Genomic DNA, 17,270 nt, shown 5'->3' with positions numbered 1-17,270 from the left:
CAACACGCCTATTCCCCTTTCCACCAGCAGCAGGCCTTTTTCCACTCATTTTGGTGGTTAACTAATTCACAACTCTGGAGTTGTTTGCACAAAAAAACAATGGATGGTAACCGAGCAGAGCTGAGTGGCCAAACTGTGGTATTAGGCCAAAACTATTGGCTGGGTTAGATGCAGAAAAAAATTATATTCAATTTGCAACCTGATGGAGGTCAGTATAGATGGACTAATACAACAAGTCCCACACACAGCTAGAAGCCCAACATTTTTTCAGAGGTAGATGCAGAAAAAAATATATTCAGTTTGCAACCTGATGGAGGTCAGTATAGATGGACTAATACAACAAGTCCCACACACAGCTAGAAGCCCAAATATTTTTTCAGAGGTACTGTAGATGCAGATAAAAATTATTTTTAATTTGCAACCTGATGGAGGTCAGTATAGATGGACTAATAGAGAAAGTCCGACACACTACTAGAAGGCCAAATATTTTTTCAGAGCTAGATGCAGAAAAAAATTATATTCAGTTTGCAACCTGATGGAGGTCAGTATAGATGGACTAATACAACAAGTCCCACACACAGCTAGAAGCCCAATATTTTTTCAGAGGTAGATGCAGAAAAAAATATATTCAGTTTGCAACCTGATGGAGGTCAGTATAGATGGACTAATACAACAAGTCCCACACACAGCTAGAAGCCCAATATTTTTTCAGAGGTAGATGCAGAAAAAAATATGTTCAGTTTGCAACCTGATGGAGGTCAGTATAGATGGACTAATACAACAAGTCCCACACACAGCTAGAAGCCCAAATATTTTTTCAGAGGTACTGTAGATGCAGATAAAAATTATTTTGAATTTGCAACCTGATGGAGGTCAGTATAGATGGACTAATAGAGAAAGTCCGACACACTGCTAGAAGGCCAAATATTTTTTCAGAGCTAGATGCAGAAAAAAATTAGATTCAGTTTGCAACCTGATGGAGGTCAGTATAGATGGACTAATACAACAAGTCCCACACACAGCTAGAAGCCCAATATTTTTTCAGAGGTAGATGCAGAAAAAATATATTCAGTTTGCAACCTGATGGAGGTCAGTATAGATGGACTAATACAACAAGTCCCACACACATCTAGAAGCCCAATATTTTTTCAGAGGTAGATGCAGAAAAAAATATATTCAGTTTGCAACCTGATGGAGGTCAATATAGATGGACTAATACAACAAGTCCCACACACAGCTAGAAGCCCAAATATCCAAATATTTTTTCAGAGGTACTGTAGATGCAGATAAAAATTATTTTGAATTTGCAACCTGATGGAGGTCAGTATAGATGGACTAATAGAGAAAGTCCGACACACTGCTAGAAGGCCAAATATTTTTTCAGAGGTACTGTAGATGCAGATAAAAATTATTTTTAATTTGCAACCTGATGGAGGTCAGTATAGATGGACTAATAGAGAAAGTCCGACACACTACTAGAAGGCCAAATATTTTTTCAGAGCTAGATGCAGAAAAAAATTATATTCAGTTTGCAACCTGATGGAGGTCAGTATAGATGGACTAATACAACAAGTCCCACACACAGCTAGAAGCCCAATATTTTTTCAGAGGTAGATGCAGAAAAAAATATATTCAGTTTGCAACCTGATGGAGGTCAGTATAGATGGACTAATACAACAAGTCCCACACACAGCTAGAAGCCCAATATTTTTTCAGAGGTAGATGCAGAAAAAAATATATTCAGTTTGCAACCTGATGGAGGTCAGTATAGATGGACTAATACAACAAGTCCCACACACAGCTAGAAGCCCAAATATTTTTTCAGAGGTACTGTAGATGCAGATAAAAATTATTTTGAATTTGCAACCTGATGGAGGTCAGTATAGATGGACTAATAGAGAAAGTCCGACACACTGCTAGAAGGCCAAATATTTTTTCAGAGCTAGATGCAGAAAAAAATTAGATTCAGTTTGCAACCTGATGGAGGTCAGTATAGATGGACTAATAGAATGATGCTATGCCCAAAAGATTTTACTTCACTAGGTGCAGTAAAAAAATTGGTATTCTATACACAGGTGGTATATCTTGCAACACAGATAGGCTACTCCACTGACTAACACACTCTGCAATAGGCCAAAAAGGATTAGCTTTGCTAGATTCAGCCAAATGCTGTGAAAAAAACTTGCACAGCACTGGCACAGACCTGCCTGGCAAAAACTGATAGGAACTGATGTAACCTAGTCCTGAAAAGGACTCCAATTACAATTAGTCTTTACTCCCACAACCTATCTATTTAAGAGCACAGACCTGCCTGATAAAAGTCGTAGGAAATGCTGTAACCTAGTCCTTAAAAGGACTGCAATCACAACTATTCCCTACTCCCAAGCTATCTGTATATTTATGCGAAAATTGGCTTGAAATTAACAAGGTATAGCGCACACAGCAACAGCGGTGCCGTCTAACACGCAGCTGCAGCAGTGAGAAAATGGTGGCGACGGGGAAAATGGCTTGGTCTTATAGGGCAAGGACATGTGACATACACTGCCAATGACACATGCCCTTGCTTGTGTGAAAAAAAGCACTTCGCTCCGTGTGTGCGCTGCTGATAGGCTGACAGATTGCACCTCCCCACTGTAAATGCGGGAAAGAGAAAAAAAATGGAGATCTTCATTGTTCCTGCAGAGATCCATCCCCTGCCCCTCCCCCCACCCCGCTGTACACTCAAACTGCGTATTAACATTAATTTTCATCATTACTGAGAAAAAATCCAGTTATGATTTTGGTGCACGAACAGTTATCGAACATAACCTCGAACAGCCGAATTTTTCTCAAATTGTTCGTGTTCGCCGAACGGCTCGAACACCGCCCAAAACAGCTCGAATTTGAGATTGGCGAACAGTTCGAGTAGAACAACGCTCATCTCTAGCCGCCAGGTATGTTACACAAATACTATGGGAGACCCACTCCCCAATCATGGGAATAAAGTTTGTAATATGCTGTACTGCATGGCTCTTGTAAGGGGCATTGCAAGTTCCTCCGTCCTAATTTTTGGCAGCTTTTGCTTGGAAGGCATAAGCAAATACTATGGGAGACACACTCCCCAATAATGGGAATAATGTTTGTAATATGCTGTACTGCATTGCTCTTGTAAGGGGCATTGCAAGTTCCTCCATCGTAATTTTTGGCAGATTTTGCTTGGAAGGCATAAGCAAAGACTATGGGAGACACATTCCCCAATAATGGGAATAATGTTTGTAATATGCTGTACTGCATGGCTCTAGTAGGGGGCATTGCAAGTTCCTCCATCCTAATTTTTGGCAGCTTTTGCTTGGAAGGCATAAGCAAATACTATGGGAGACACACTCCCCAATAATGGGAATAATGTTTTTAAGATGCTGTACTGTATGGCTCTTGTAAGGGGTATTAAAAGCGTCTTGTTAAGCTACTGCGACCTCCACCACTTTTCCGAGGGGCATTAAAAGCATCTTGTTAAGCTACTGCGACCTCCACCACTTTTCTGAGGGGCATTAAAAGCATCTTTTTAAGCTACTGGGACCTCCACGTCTCTTCTGAAGGGCATTAAAAGCGCCTTGTTAAGCTACTGGGACCTCCACGTCTCTTCTGAGGGGCATTAAAAGCGTCTTGTTAAGCTACTGTGACCTCCACGTCTCTTCTGAGGGGCATTAAAAGCGTCTTGTTAAGCTACTGGGACCTCCACCACTTTTCCGAGGGTCATTAAAAGCGTCTTGTTAAGCTACTGGGACCTCCACCACCTTTCCGAGGGGCATTAAAAGCGTCTTGTTAAGCTACTGGGACCTCCACGTCTCTTCTGAGGGGCATTAAAAGTGTCTTCTTAAACCACTCTGAACTGCACAGCTCTTCCAAGGGGCATTGAAATGTTGTTTTTAATTAACTCTAACCTCCACGACTCTTCAAACGGGCATTGCATTTCCTCCTAATTTTTGGCAGGTTTTGCTTGGAAGGCATAAGCAAAGACTATGGGAGACCCACTCCCCAATAATGGGAATAATGTTTGTAATATGCTGTACTGCATAGCTCTTGTAAGGGGCAATGCAAGTTCCTCCATCCTAATTTTTGGCAGCTTTTGCTTGGAAGGCATAAGCAAATGCTATGGAAGACCCACTCCCCAATCATGGGAATAATGTTTGTAATATGCTGTACTGCATGGCTCTTGTAAGGGGCATTGCAAGTTCCTCCGTCTTAATTTTTGGCAGCTTTTGCTTGGAAGGCATAAGCAAAGTCTATGGGAGACACACTCCCCAATAATGGGAATAATGTTTCTAATATGCTGTAATGTATGGCTCTTGTAAGGGGCATTAAAACTGTCTTGTTAAGCCACTGCGACCTCCAGCACTTTTCCAAGGGGCATTAAAACCGTCTTGTTAAGCTACTGTGACCTCCACGTCTTTTCCGAGAGGCATTAAAACCGTCTTGTTAAGCTACTGGGACCTCCACGTCTTTTCAAAGGGGCATTAAAAGCGTCTTCTTAAGCCACTCTGAACTCCACAGCTCTTCCAAGAGGCATTGAAATGTTGTTTTTAATTACCTCTAACCTCCACGACTCTTCCAACGGGCATTGAATTTCCTCCTAATTTTAGTCAGCTTTTGCTTTTCAATGAAAAGGCGAAAACTAAGGGAGACCCACTCCCCAATAATGGGTAGAAGGTTTTTAGCATGCTGTAATCCACGTCTGTTTCAAGGGGCATTGCAGTTCCTCATAATTTTTGGAAAGCCTTCCATTCACTGCTTAGGCCAACACTGTACAGGAGACCCAGTTGCTATAAATGGAAAAAATGGTTTAGTTAAGGCCCTCTGACCTCCATGTCATTTCCAAGGGGCATTGGAGTGCCTCAAAATTTTTGGTAGGCATTGCATCCACTGTATGCCCTATAACTGTGTAGCCGAACCGCTAATTTTGTTACAGAAACATATCCTACAAGACATATGTGGTTGACTGGCCTGATATTGATGTGAATGGTCCCTGTTCCTCCTGCTCTTTCTCCTTTGCCACCACCTCATCCATCATTTATCACCTGAAGCTTTGTTTTAACGGGAGTCATAGAACTGGGATAGTTGCAAGAAAACATCCAGCAATCCTCGGAGGAGGTATGATATGCACCAAAACGCTGACCACCTCAGGCCTAGCCGCTACTACATACATGCGCTTGCATTCCAAGAAAACAAAGCAGATGCTAACTTCTATCATCATCATGGTCCTCACCTTGGCACTCTCAACTCCCCTGATGGAGAAGCCAGGGCCCACCGGAGGAGTCTGGTTCTCTGGTGGGATCGTCCAATGCTGCCCTAAAGCAGGCCGGGCTAAGAAAAGTGTGTGGGGGGATGGGAGAAAATAGGGGTGGCTGGGGACCGTTTATGGACACCCGGCTGCCCCCAGGCGGCTGGTGACCGTGTATGGACACCTGGCGGCGTGACGGCTGGGGACCGAGTATGGACACCTGGCTGCCCCCTGGCGGCTGGGGACCGAGTGTGGATACCAGGCCGCCAACGCAGCCATGACCTGGTGGCCAGATTCCGCCTCCACATACCTAAAAGGCCCAATTTCAAGTGCAAGCAAACAAGCAGTATGGTATTGCAGCCTGGGGGTGGGTGGGTGGGTGGCAGGCTGCATACTTGCGCTTGCATTGCAAGGAATGGGAGAGGTACAATTGAACACTGCCCTGGGACAAGGACTTGAACGGGGATAGTTGCAAGTCTGCAACGACAGGTGCAGGGTGGGAGGCATCTTCGCATGAACAGGGGTTTGGCATGCACACACTACAGCGGAATAGGCTGTCCTTCCCACTAAATGCACTGGGGAGCGCACAGGTAATGTTTTGGTATGCGCGCTTAATCTTATGTATAAGGCACACAGGGACAAATAGGGGCGGCTGGGGTCTGAGTATGGATACCTCGCTGCCGAAGCAGCCATGAGGTAGTGGCCAGCTTCGGCTTCCTCCAAACTAAAAGGCCCCATTTCAAGTGCAAGCTAGCAGTATGGCATTGCAGCCTGGGGGTGGGTGGGTGGCAGGCTGCACACTTACGCTTGCATTCCAAGAAAACAAAGCAGATGCTAACTTCTGTCATCATCATCATGGTCTTCACCTTGGCACTCTCAACTCCCCTGATGGAGAAGCCAGGGCCCACCGGAGGAGTCTGGTTCTCTGGTGGGATCGTCCAATGCTGCCCTAAAGCAGGCTGGGCTAAGAAAAATGTGTGGGGGGATGTTCCAAGGAGAAATAGGGGCGGCTGGGGACCGTTTATGGACACCCGGCTGCCCCCAGGCGGCTGGGGACCATGTGTGGACACCCGGCCGCGGGGCGGCTGGGGACTGAGTATGGATACCAGGCCGCCAACGCAGCCATGACGTGGTGGCCAGATTCCGCCTCCACATTCCTAAAAGGCCCAATTTCAATTGCAAGCAAGCAGTATGGTTTTGCAGCCTTTGGCAGGCTGCATACTTGCGCTTGCATTGCAAGGAATGGGAGTGGTACAATTGAACACTGCCCTGGGACAAGAACTTGCAAGGGGATAGTTGCAAGTCTGCATCTTCTAATGCGGCAAGGATGACTTCTGATGGGCACACTTATAGGCAGTGACCTGGGTGTCAGAGATGCTTCAAGGGGTGTTCCCCATGTTGTTCCCATGTCTTTTCAGCACTGTATGCATGCGTCACGCAGCACATGGCCAGATAAGGTTGTAAAATGTTAAAATGACATTTCCCGGTGAATGCATTTGTCACAGTTGAAAGCAATACAAAAGTGCAAAAACGCATAAAAAATGCTACTTGTGAACATATCCCAAGGTGTGGAGGAGTAATTTTTTCTTTGGTTATTTATTTTACCTTATACACAAGTCTTTACCCAGGAAAGGAACTTCCTTAACAGAAAAGCAGCTTCAGTTTCGTTTTTGAACGTTTTATTGTGAGCCCTTAAAAGTGGCTTAATATCTCTTACCACGTTGTTGACAGCAGGAAGTGCTTCCTGGGGCGATCCCCATGCTGTCCCCATGTCATTTGAGCACTGTCACTATCGTTTTGGGCACTTGTTAGGCTTTTAAAAGACTGCCGGGGGTGCCGCCGCAAAAATGCTCGGGTCTCCCATAGACTAACATTGGGCTCGTTGCTTGGGTCGAGCACCCGAGTATCACGGCGAGCTCGGCCCGAGCTTCGAGCACCCGAGCATTTTAGTGCTCGCTCAACACTACTGAGGAGCTGTATAATGGGCAAACCATTCAACCATTCAATACTCACCTGCTGTTAAACAGTGCCGTTTCCAATGTATTCTTCTCTATTATTTTTGGGAAAAGGTTTGAGTATGATGACCCAGCGTTTGAAAAATTTATCAAAATGTTAGATGAAAATGCCAAACTGCTTAGTACACCCAAAGTCATGATAGAATACATACCTGTTATAGGCAATGGCCTTTTTCACGAACCCAAAGTCATTTCCAATTTGGATCTATTTTGCGGATAAAACGTATCGATTTCAGTGAATTTGTGCAGTATCCCTTTTTGACTGACTAATGCTAGTAGAAGATTAGGAAACCTCAATCTGTTTTTTTCTCATATGAGAAAAATGGATGACACACATGACTGGTAAAAAAAATCCATCTACACTGACCAAAAATGGATAAAAATTGACAGGACGTGTACTTGTGCAGCTCCTGCTCCAAGACCTCTTAAATACACCCTCTTTCCCACTTTTCAGGGTATTTTTTACCTCTCCCTTAGTACCTTCTGCTGAAGAGACCCTGAGAAGCCGCCGGAAGCAAAATTCTACCCTCAGGAGCAACTTTACCGCTTCTTCCTGCGACCATCTGACAGAGGCCTTGCGGAGTACAGCGAAGCGCCCGGCGTGTCAGACCTGTGTAGAGGAGACAGCGCCTGTGAAGTAGGAGGTGAGGAGCATCAGAACACGGGGTTCCCCCATAGTAAAGGACTCCTTACGGCTCTGGGCTCCACTGTTACCGGCGGCGGTCCGGTGTGCGATGAGCCTGCAGCCGCGCTCCTCCCTACCTCCACCTTCCCATTTGCAGCGCCTGGGAGGCTCAACTTAGAGAGGCACAAAGGGCCTCTGCCTTGCCTCACCTCGTGCTGACTCTGACGGGCTGCGGTGCGACCACTGGTGTGACGCTTCCTCCTCTGGAACCCTGCTGAGAGGACCAGCATGGCTGGGGCCTTCTCCCTGAGAACCGGCTGGGCCCAGTCGCTGATGCCACTTGTGGATTTTGGCGCCAAAACACGCCATCTTGTGAAGCTCGTTGCTCCCTCTTGCCTCTCTCCCCTGCTGCAGGGAAGCAGGTAACTTACCTCTTTTCAGCTCACTTTCTGTGTCCTGCACAAAGAACTTTGCTCAGCATCTTTGTAATCCTTTTTTCATAATTTTTTTTACATTTATTGAAGACACTCTATTGATATAATCTCTTATATCTTTTTACAATATATAAAGAGTTTAGCTGGCACCTATCATCCAACAGTGGAACTACAGCCTCTATATTCAACTGAGCTTTATCCATTAAACCACTAAAGTGAACTTTTAGTACTATTGAATATTACCCACCCAGTTGAGCTCTAGTTTATTAGCGTGGGTACAGAGGGACACCTACTGATCTGTAGGAGAAAAAATTCTTACACCTTTTTTTTCTTTCACCTGTCTAACTTTACATTTACCTCAAGTAAACAATAACCTATCACCAATGATCTTTTGATGTTGCTCTATTTTTTCAATGACAGTGTGACATGTAACGTTAACAGGAGGTGATACCTTTTTATACACGCTCAAATCACTACTTCAAAATGGTTAAAACAGCTAAAGAGCATGTAAAAGAAAAAGACTCTGAAAGTAATGCCACTCCTCGTAAGCAAGGAGAATTAGACAAGTTTGTTAAGAAAAAAATTCCCACACCTCAAAAAACTTCTAGAAAAATTGCCTCTAACTCACCATTGCTTACTTCTGCTGCAGACACAGATTTAGGTAGCGAAGATTCGGACTCAAGCTCTCAATCCTCTAACTCTACACCAATCTCTAGATCTTTCCTAAAGAAAACACTTTCACGGGCGATGCAACCAATAATGCAAGAATTGTCCAGCCTGAGGGCAGACATTAAACAAGTAGGTCAGAGAGTTGAATCCCTGGAAATCATACAGACGGATTTACTAGACTTTTCGGACACCCTGAAAGACCAAATGTCCTACCATAAACAACAACTGAATTCTGCACTGCTCGCCATAGAAGATCAGGAAAATAGAAGCAGACGCAAGAACCTCAGGATAAAGGGAGTCTCAGAATCCTTAGCTCCTGACACCCTTAGAAGTGTCGCCAATGAGATTTTTACATCCCTTCTTGGTCCAGAAAGGGCCGAAAGCATTACTATTGAACGAATACATCGTGTTCTAAGACCTAAACCCAAGCCCTCTGACCCACCAAGGGACCTAATCTGCGGTCTGTTAAGCTACGTTGATACTGCAGCAATCCTATCCAAGATAAGGGAAGCGGGTCCTATAACTTACGACAATAACCCGATACAAATATTTCAAGACATAGCACCCTCCACTTTGGCCAAGAGGAGAAAAATTAAACCCCTCCTAGATGCTCTTCGGATCAATAAGTTGGTGTATAGATGGCTTTTTCCCTTTGGCTTAGCCATTTTAAAAGATGGCAAACAAATCTACATACGTACTCCAGAAGACCTTCAGGCTTCGTGGGACATACTTTTAATTAAAAAAATTGACATTCCTTCATGGTTGCGCTTAGATGATGAAATTTTCACCTTTCCTCTGCTACAGAGACCTGAAAAATGGTTGATGCAGGGGAAAAGCACCACTAATAGGCTCAGGGGAAGATCACCTAGACATCCCCCTCCATGATGAACTAGACTTCTCCTACCGGTTTCCAGTATATGTTGAAACTTTACTTTTGGAAGAAGTTCAGTTATATTGTTCTTCACTTGCCTTAATCGGCTGAGAAAGCTTTTCTTGGAATTTCCCCCCTGATTGTTTTTCTCCGTACTAGTTTTGTTCTCACCTGACAAAAATGTTATGATTATGACTAGCTTTGTTCATTACTGTCATACCTGTTATTGGTTTGTGTATTACCTATTATCTCTTTAAGGTATCACCTCCTGATTTACCTTGTCTGCTATTCTTGGGATGACCCCCCTCCCTGCAGCAGATAAGTTGTATATTAATTTTACTATAGTTCTAATAAGTTATATATGTTTATGCTCGTACCCTACTGATTGGACCTCTTTACATCCTCATGTCTTTGAAAGAAATTATGATGTCAAATATGACCCCAAATGACACTATATTAATCGCGTCATTTAATGTTAAGGGGTTTAACTCCCCGCAGAAATGCAATCAAATCCTTCACCTGTTAAATAAAAATAACACTTCCATAGCTTTCATACAAGAAACACATTTCAAAGCAGAACGCACTCCTGAGTTGTCCAGATCTAAATTCCCAACTTGGTACCACAGCTGCGGCTCTTCAGTATCCAGAGGTACCAGTATTGCTCTTCATAAAAATGTACCCTTCTCTTTCAAGGACCAACTTTCAGATGCTGAAGGTGGATATGTTTTCGCTAAAGGAAGTATCGCAAAGACCATTGTTACATTATGCAATATTCATGTCCCAAATCAGGGTCAAGCTGGCTGGTTGATGGAAACTCTGGATACTCTAAACTCCTTTAAAGAAGGCCTCTTAATAGTAGGCGGTGACCTTAATTCCTCATTAAATCCCCAGTTTGACGTTTCCTCAGGATTATCTGCTCTTTCTCAAAAGACTTTGAGGAAAATACATATGTCCCTGAATGCTTTGCACCTAATAGATACTTGGAGACTTCTAAATCCCTCTTCAAAGGATTACACCTTCTTTTCCCACCCTCACTCCACCTATCACAGAATAGACTATTTATTTATTCAAAACTCTTCTTTATCTCTTCTAAAATCTGCCTCAATTGGTTCTATAACACTATCGGACCATGCCTCAATTTTCTTGGAATTATCCACATCCTCACTACCAAAAAGAGAAATGACTTGAAGATTAAATGAGTCTCTAATAAACAATGAAGAATACATCTCTAAGATCTCCAAATCTCTTGACTTATTCCAGGAAAATTTGAACTCTAGTCCCTCTGTTCCGGTGATTTGGGAAGCCCATAAGGCTGTCATAAGGGGTGAACTAATCTCATTAAACGCCCATCTAAAAAAAACTAGAGATAAAGAAATTTTTTCCTTGCTCCATCAAATCAATACTTTAGAAGAACTCCATAAAAAGTGTCTAGTGGATAAAGCTCAAAATGACCTTCTGGTCTTAAGAAATAAACTCAAGGATGCTTTAAATATAAAATCTGCTAAACTATTTCAAAGGTGTAAGCAAAGAATTTATCTACGAGGGTCAGTCAATAAGTAATGCCTCCTATTTTTTTTCTCCTTAAATAAGGTAGTTATGTTAAATATTCGAATGTGGCACAATTCCTCAAACCTTCTTCTCCAATCCACAGCAATTGCAACTTCCTGCATCAACAGGTGGCAGGACTGTATCCGTTTGCAAAATGGCTGACATCGATGTTCGTATTAGACAACATTCTGTGATTGAATTCTTGCATGCAGAAGGTGAAACGCCCATTCAAATTCATGAGAGACTGAAAAATGTGTACGGTGATGCAACAGTGGATGTCAGTACTGTTAGACGATGGGTTCGTCGCTGTAACACAGCCGAAGGGCCATCACCGTTGGCTGACAAAATGCGGAGTGGCAGGCCAGTAACAGCAGTGACTCCAAGCAACATTCAGCGAGTCGATTACATCATTCGTGGTGACCGCCGGGTGACAGCAGATGAATTGTGTGGCATTATCTGCCACAGTAAAGGCAGTGTGATGAAAATTATTGGACAACTGGGATACAGAAAAGTTTGTGCAAGGTGGGTCCCAAGAATACTTTTTTAACATGCTGGAATACATGCCCTTGTTAAACGGTGGACCAAGACTGTGGAAATGGATGGAGATTATATTGAAAAGTGACAAATTAATCGTTAATGTTGTGGTTTTCAACCTATGTAATTGCATTTGAATTTCTTGCCAATTAAAAGGAGAAGAAAAATAGGAGGCATTACTTATTGACTGTCCCTCGTACATGGTAATAGAGGGAGTAAGATTACTTCCTCTTTGCTCAAAAAAAATCTTGAGTGATCTTTTATTAAAAAAATCCGCTCCAAAGATGGTACCTTAAGTGAAGATACGACAGACATTTCACACTCATTTAAATCTTACTATCAAGATCTATATAATATAAAATCTCCGCCCTCTATGCTTGATCCATATTTGCCTTCTACAAAAATTAAAGATTTTTTAAACTCGCTGAATCTTCCCACTCTTAAACCAGAAGACATACATTTATTAACAAAAAAGGTCACCCAACAAGAAATTCTGGACACGCTAAAATCCATTCCTAACGGTAAAACACCTGGCCCAGATGGCCTTCCCATAATTTACTATAAAAACTTATCAAATCTTTTTTCCCATACTTAGTAGAATTATTTAATGCATTCCTGTCAGGAGACACTCTGGCTACTCAAACTTTGGAGGCACATGTTTCGGTTGTTCATAAGGAGGGCAAAAACCCTACACATTGCGGTAATTACAGTCCAATTTCTCTATTGAATGCTGATATTAAACTATGGGCTAAACTCCTTGCTAGGAGGCTGGAATATGTGCTCCCATATCTAATACATCGTGACCAGGTGGGTTTTGTGAAGGGTAGGGAGGGAAAAGATAACTCTAGTAAAATCATTCCCTTTGATCTTGCTCTCTACGGACGCCGAAAAGGCGTTCGACAGAGTGAGTTGGAGGTTCTTAGCATATACTCTAGAAAAATTTGCCTTCCCTGAAATTTTTGTAAATGCTATCTTCTCTCTTTACTCCTCCCCTTCTGCTAGAATACGGGTAAATGGTACTCTTTCACAAAGTTTCACTATTCAAAATGGGATGAGGCAAGGTTGCCCCCTCTCGCCTCCACTCTTTATTCTCCTCATGGAAACACTTGCCCAAGTAATCAGATAAGATCCTGACATTCAGGGAGTTAAAATTAAAAATACTGAACTTTTGTCGCCAATTTTTGCAGATGATCTGCTCCTCATGCTTTCCAATCCAATTAAAGCATTCCCCAAACTCATGTCTATTTTTGATCAATTCGGAGAGCTCTCTAATTTTAAAATTAACTACGAGAAATCGAAAGCATTAAATACCTCCACCCCCACATCTGATGTTGAATTTCTACAGAGTTCTATCCCCTTTAAGTGGCCACACGGCTGTACTAAATATTTAGGGATCCAGATTACTAATAACCCAGATCTCTTAGATGAGAAAAATTTTACACCATTGCTTGAGAAAATTAGATCCCTCCTTAAAACTTACGATAACACACTGTTATCTTGGATTGGTAGGACAAATGTTGTAAAAGCATACATTCTCCCTAAAATCATCTACCTCATAAATATGCTTCCCATATGCCTCCCTATGTCTTTTTTTTCTTCCATTAAACAAGTACTAGCTCAATACATAAGGAAACATAAAAGACCTAGGCTCTCACACAAATTATTATCCTAACCAAACCATAGAGGTGGCATTGGACTTCCGGACATCCTAAGATATTAGAAATCTATTCACATGCTCAGATGGCTAAAGATGGCCAATGCCTCCAAAAGAAGAGATACTACAGATATTGACTATCTTCTACTAGGTAACAACCCCCATAAGTTCATATGGGCAGATGTAATTCCTGTCTCTGAGATGTCGAGGAACACCATTACATCCACCTCTCTGGCTATTAAATGTAATCTAGTTCAAGAACGCCATGGTGACTCTATCCCTATGTCTGATGCCCAATATCTACTATCCCATACTTTTTAGACCCCAAGTACACTGACCCTTATAACCTCTGCTCAGAGTTAGCAAATTTTTCTATTAAACAATTCCTTTCAGATGAGATCCCTATGCTGGACTCTTGGCCAATTGGTACCTCGAAGCGACCCAAAAACTTCTTGCAACATAATCATGTCTCTCATATCTTCTCCCAGTTTAGAACTAGATTCTCTAACTTTAGGAAGGGCTCTTGGATTGAAAGTAGACTTTCTTTCCCTTTTTCCAAAGGTATATCAAAGATATATGACCATTTGACATTATCCCAGTTCTCTAAAAAACCCACTTTCATACAGTACAGACCAAAAGTTTGGACACACCTTCTCATTTAAAGATTTTTCTGTATTTTCATGACTATGAAAATTGTACATTCACACTGAAGGCATCAAAACTATGAATTAACACATGTGGAATTATACTTATATAAGGCAAGAAATCCCACTTATTAAACCTGACAGGGCACACCTGTGAAGTGAAAACCATTTCCGGTGACTACCTCTTGAAGCTCATCAAGAGAATGCCAAGAGTGTGCAAAGCAGTCATCAAAGCAAAAGGTGGCTACTTTGAAGAATCTAGAATATAAGACATAATTTCAGTTGTTTCACACTTTTTTGTTAAGTATATCATTCCACATGTGTTAATTCATAGTTTTGATGCCTTCAGTGTGAATGTACAATTTTCCTAGTCATGAAAATACAGAAAAATCTTTAAATGAGAAGGTGTGTCCAATCTTTTGGTCTGTACTGTATATTCCTGGGAGAATTAATTGAAAAAAAAAAAGTGTGCCTCTGATTTTTCAGACACAAATATATCTGTTGAAAATAGTCTGGTGTAGGCCCGAGAAATAGAAGTGTGGTTTTGCCGTTCTATGGGCCATTTGTATCTAAAAAAAACAGTTTGAGTGTGTCGCTCACTGTTCAGCCGCAAATATAGATATTTAAAAAAGTCTGGTATACACCAGTAAATTATTACTGTGGTTTTGATGTTCCACAGTAAAACATCTCTATTATCCTGTTTTTGGCATTTTTTGCTGTATAAAAATAATAATAGTGTCTCCCTGATTTTTCAGACACAAATATATCTGTTGAAAATAGTCTGGTGTAGGCCAGAGAGACAGAAGTGTGCTTTTGCTGTTCCACGGTAAAAAATCTCTATTATTCTGCTTTTTGCATTTTTTGCTGTAAAAAAAAAAAATAATAGTGTCTCCCTGATTTTTCAGACACAAATATATCTGTTGAAAATAGTCTGGTGTAGGCCCGAGAAATACAAGTGTGGTTTTGCAGTTCCATGGTACAAACCTCTGTATTATCCACTTTTGGGCCATTTGTATCTAAAAAAAACAGTTTGAGTGTGTCGCTCACTGTTCAGCCGCAAATATATATATATTTTAAAAAGCCTGGTATACACCAGTAAATTATAACTGTGGTTTTGCTGTTCCACGGTAAAACATCTCTATTATCCTGCTTTTGGCATTTTTTGCCGTAAAAAATAAATAGTGTCTCCTGATTGTTCAGACACAAATATATCTGTTGAAAATAGTCTGGTGTAGGCCCGAGAAATACAAGTGTGGTTTTGCAGTTCCACGGGTCAAATCGCTGTACTATCCAGTTTTGGGCCTTTGGTATCTAAAAAAAAAACAGTTGAGTGTGTCGCTCACTGTTCAGACGTAAATATCTCTATTTAAAAAAGTGTGGTATACCCCAGTAAACAATAACGGTGGTTTTGCCATCCCACAGTAAAAAATCTCTATTATTCAGGTTTTGGTAGTTTTTTTCCGTAAAGAAAAACAGTAGTGTCTCCTGACTGTTGTGACACAAAAATATATCAGTTGAAAATAGTCTTGTGTAGGCCCAACATCCCAGTGTGGTTTCGCATTTCCACGGGTCAAATCGCTGTACTATCCAGTTTTGGGCCTTTGGTATCTAAAAAAAAAGCAGTTTGAGTGTGTCGCTCACTGTTCAGCCGCAAATATCTCTATTTAAAAAAGTGTGGTATACCCCAGTAAACAATAACTGTGGTTTTCCTCTTCCACGGTTCTAATCTACACTTTATTTCCCTTTTTCCATTGATAGTGCAAGTGTAAGCTATTTTACTTCATTTACAATGGGCAAGGCGCGTGGCAAGGGACGTGGATGTGGACGTTCTAGTGATGGTTCGTGCAGAGGACGGGGCCATGGCCAAGGTGAAAATGTGCCACAACCAACAGCCACATCTTCTCGCTCCCACTTCTTGACCGAATTACTAGGGAAGCACAGAACAACACCAGTATTGAGAACTGATCAGTGTGAACAGGTTATTAATTGGATAGTAGACAATACTTCCAGTTACCTGGGCACCACCACCTCCGGTCTGTCTTCCACACAGTCAACTCTTAGTAGCCGTGAGTCTCGACCGCATACTCCTCCTCACCCTGATGCTCCTTCCTCCCACCATGCGGAGTGTCGTCAGACAGCAAGTGATCCCACACTTGGACACTCTGAAGAGCTGTTCACTTGTCCATTTCCATATTTGGGCCCCTCGCCTGATACGCTTGAAGTGGTGGAAGAGGAGATCCCATGTTGCGATGCCCAAATATTTGAACAGCCACGGCCACAGGAAGTCGACGTTGGCAATCTGTCACAAGAGGTGGACGATGACGAGACACAATTGCCAGGAAGTGAGGAGGAGGATCGTGGTGCGCAAGTGGAAGAGGAGGAAGTGGTGGATGATCTAGTAACTGACCCAACGTGGAAGGAGGACATGCAGAGTGAGGCCAGCAGCACACAGGGGGAGGGAGGCAGAGTACCCCAACAGGCAGGAAGAAGCAGTGTGGTGGCCGCAGACAGAAGGCAGGCAACCGTTCCCCGTAACACCAACACGAGGGACGTTGCCAGTACAAGCGGTAGGTCTTCCAGAGTCTGGAATTTTTTAAAGACTCTGCTGATAACCCCAAAAAGGCCACATGTTCCACCTGCCATGCCAGCATCAGCAGGGGTGACAAAACTACCAGCCTGACCACCACCAGCATGATCAGGCACATGGCAGCAAAGCACCCGACTTTGTAGGGCGAAACCCAGGGTCCACGACCGGTGTCAGCGGGTGTCACCACTGCTTCTTCCACTGTTGTGCGTGCAATAGAACCCCCTGTTGTGTGTGCAAGGCAATCCCCTGTCCATACTGCATGTAGAGATGCCCCCTCCTCTCAGTCTTCACTTGTTATGGCAGTTTCTCAAGAAACAGCATCAACGTCCACGTCCACTTCCCACCGCAGCGTTCAATTGTCCATATCCCAGACCTTTGAACGAAAGCGGAAATTCGCAGCTAAAGCCCCACAGGCCACAGTCCTAAATTCGC

This window comes from Phyllobates terribilis, unplaced genomic scaffold, assembly GCF_046119375.1.
Source record: "Phyllobates terribilis strain yellow unplaced genomic scaffold, ASM4611937v1 Scaffold_5__5_contigs__length_657084704, whole genome shotgun sequence".
Lineage (NCBI taxonomy): Eukaryota > Metazoa > Chordata > Amphibia > Anura > Dendrobatidae > Phyllobates > Phyllobates terribilis.
Note: the sequence above shows the minus strand (reverse complement) of the source record.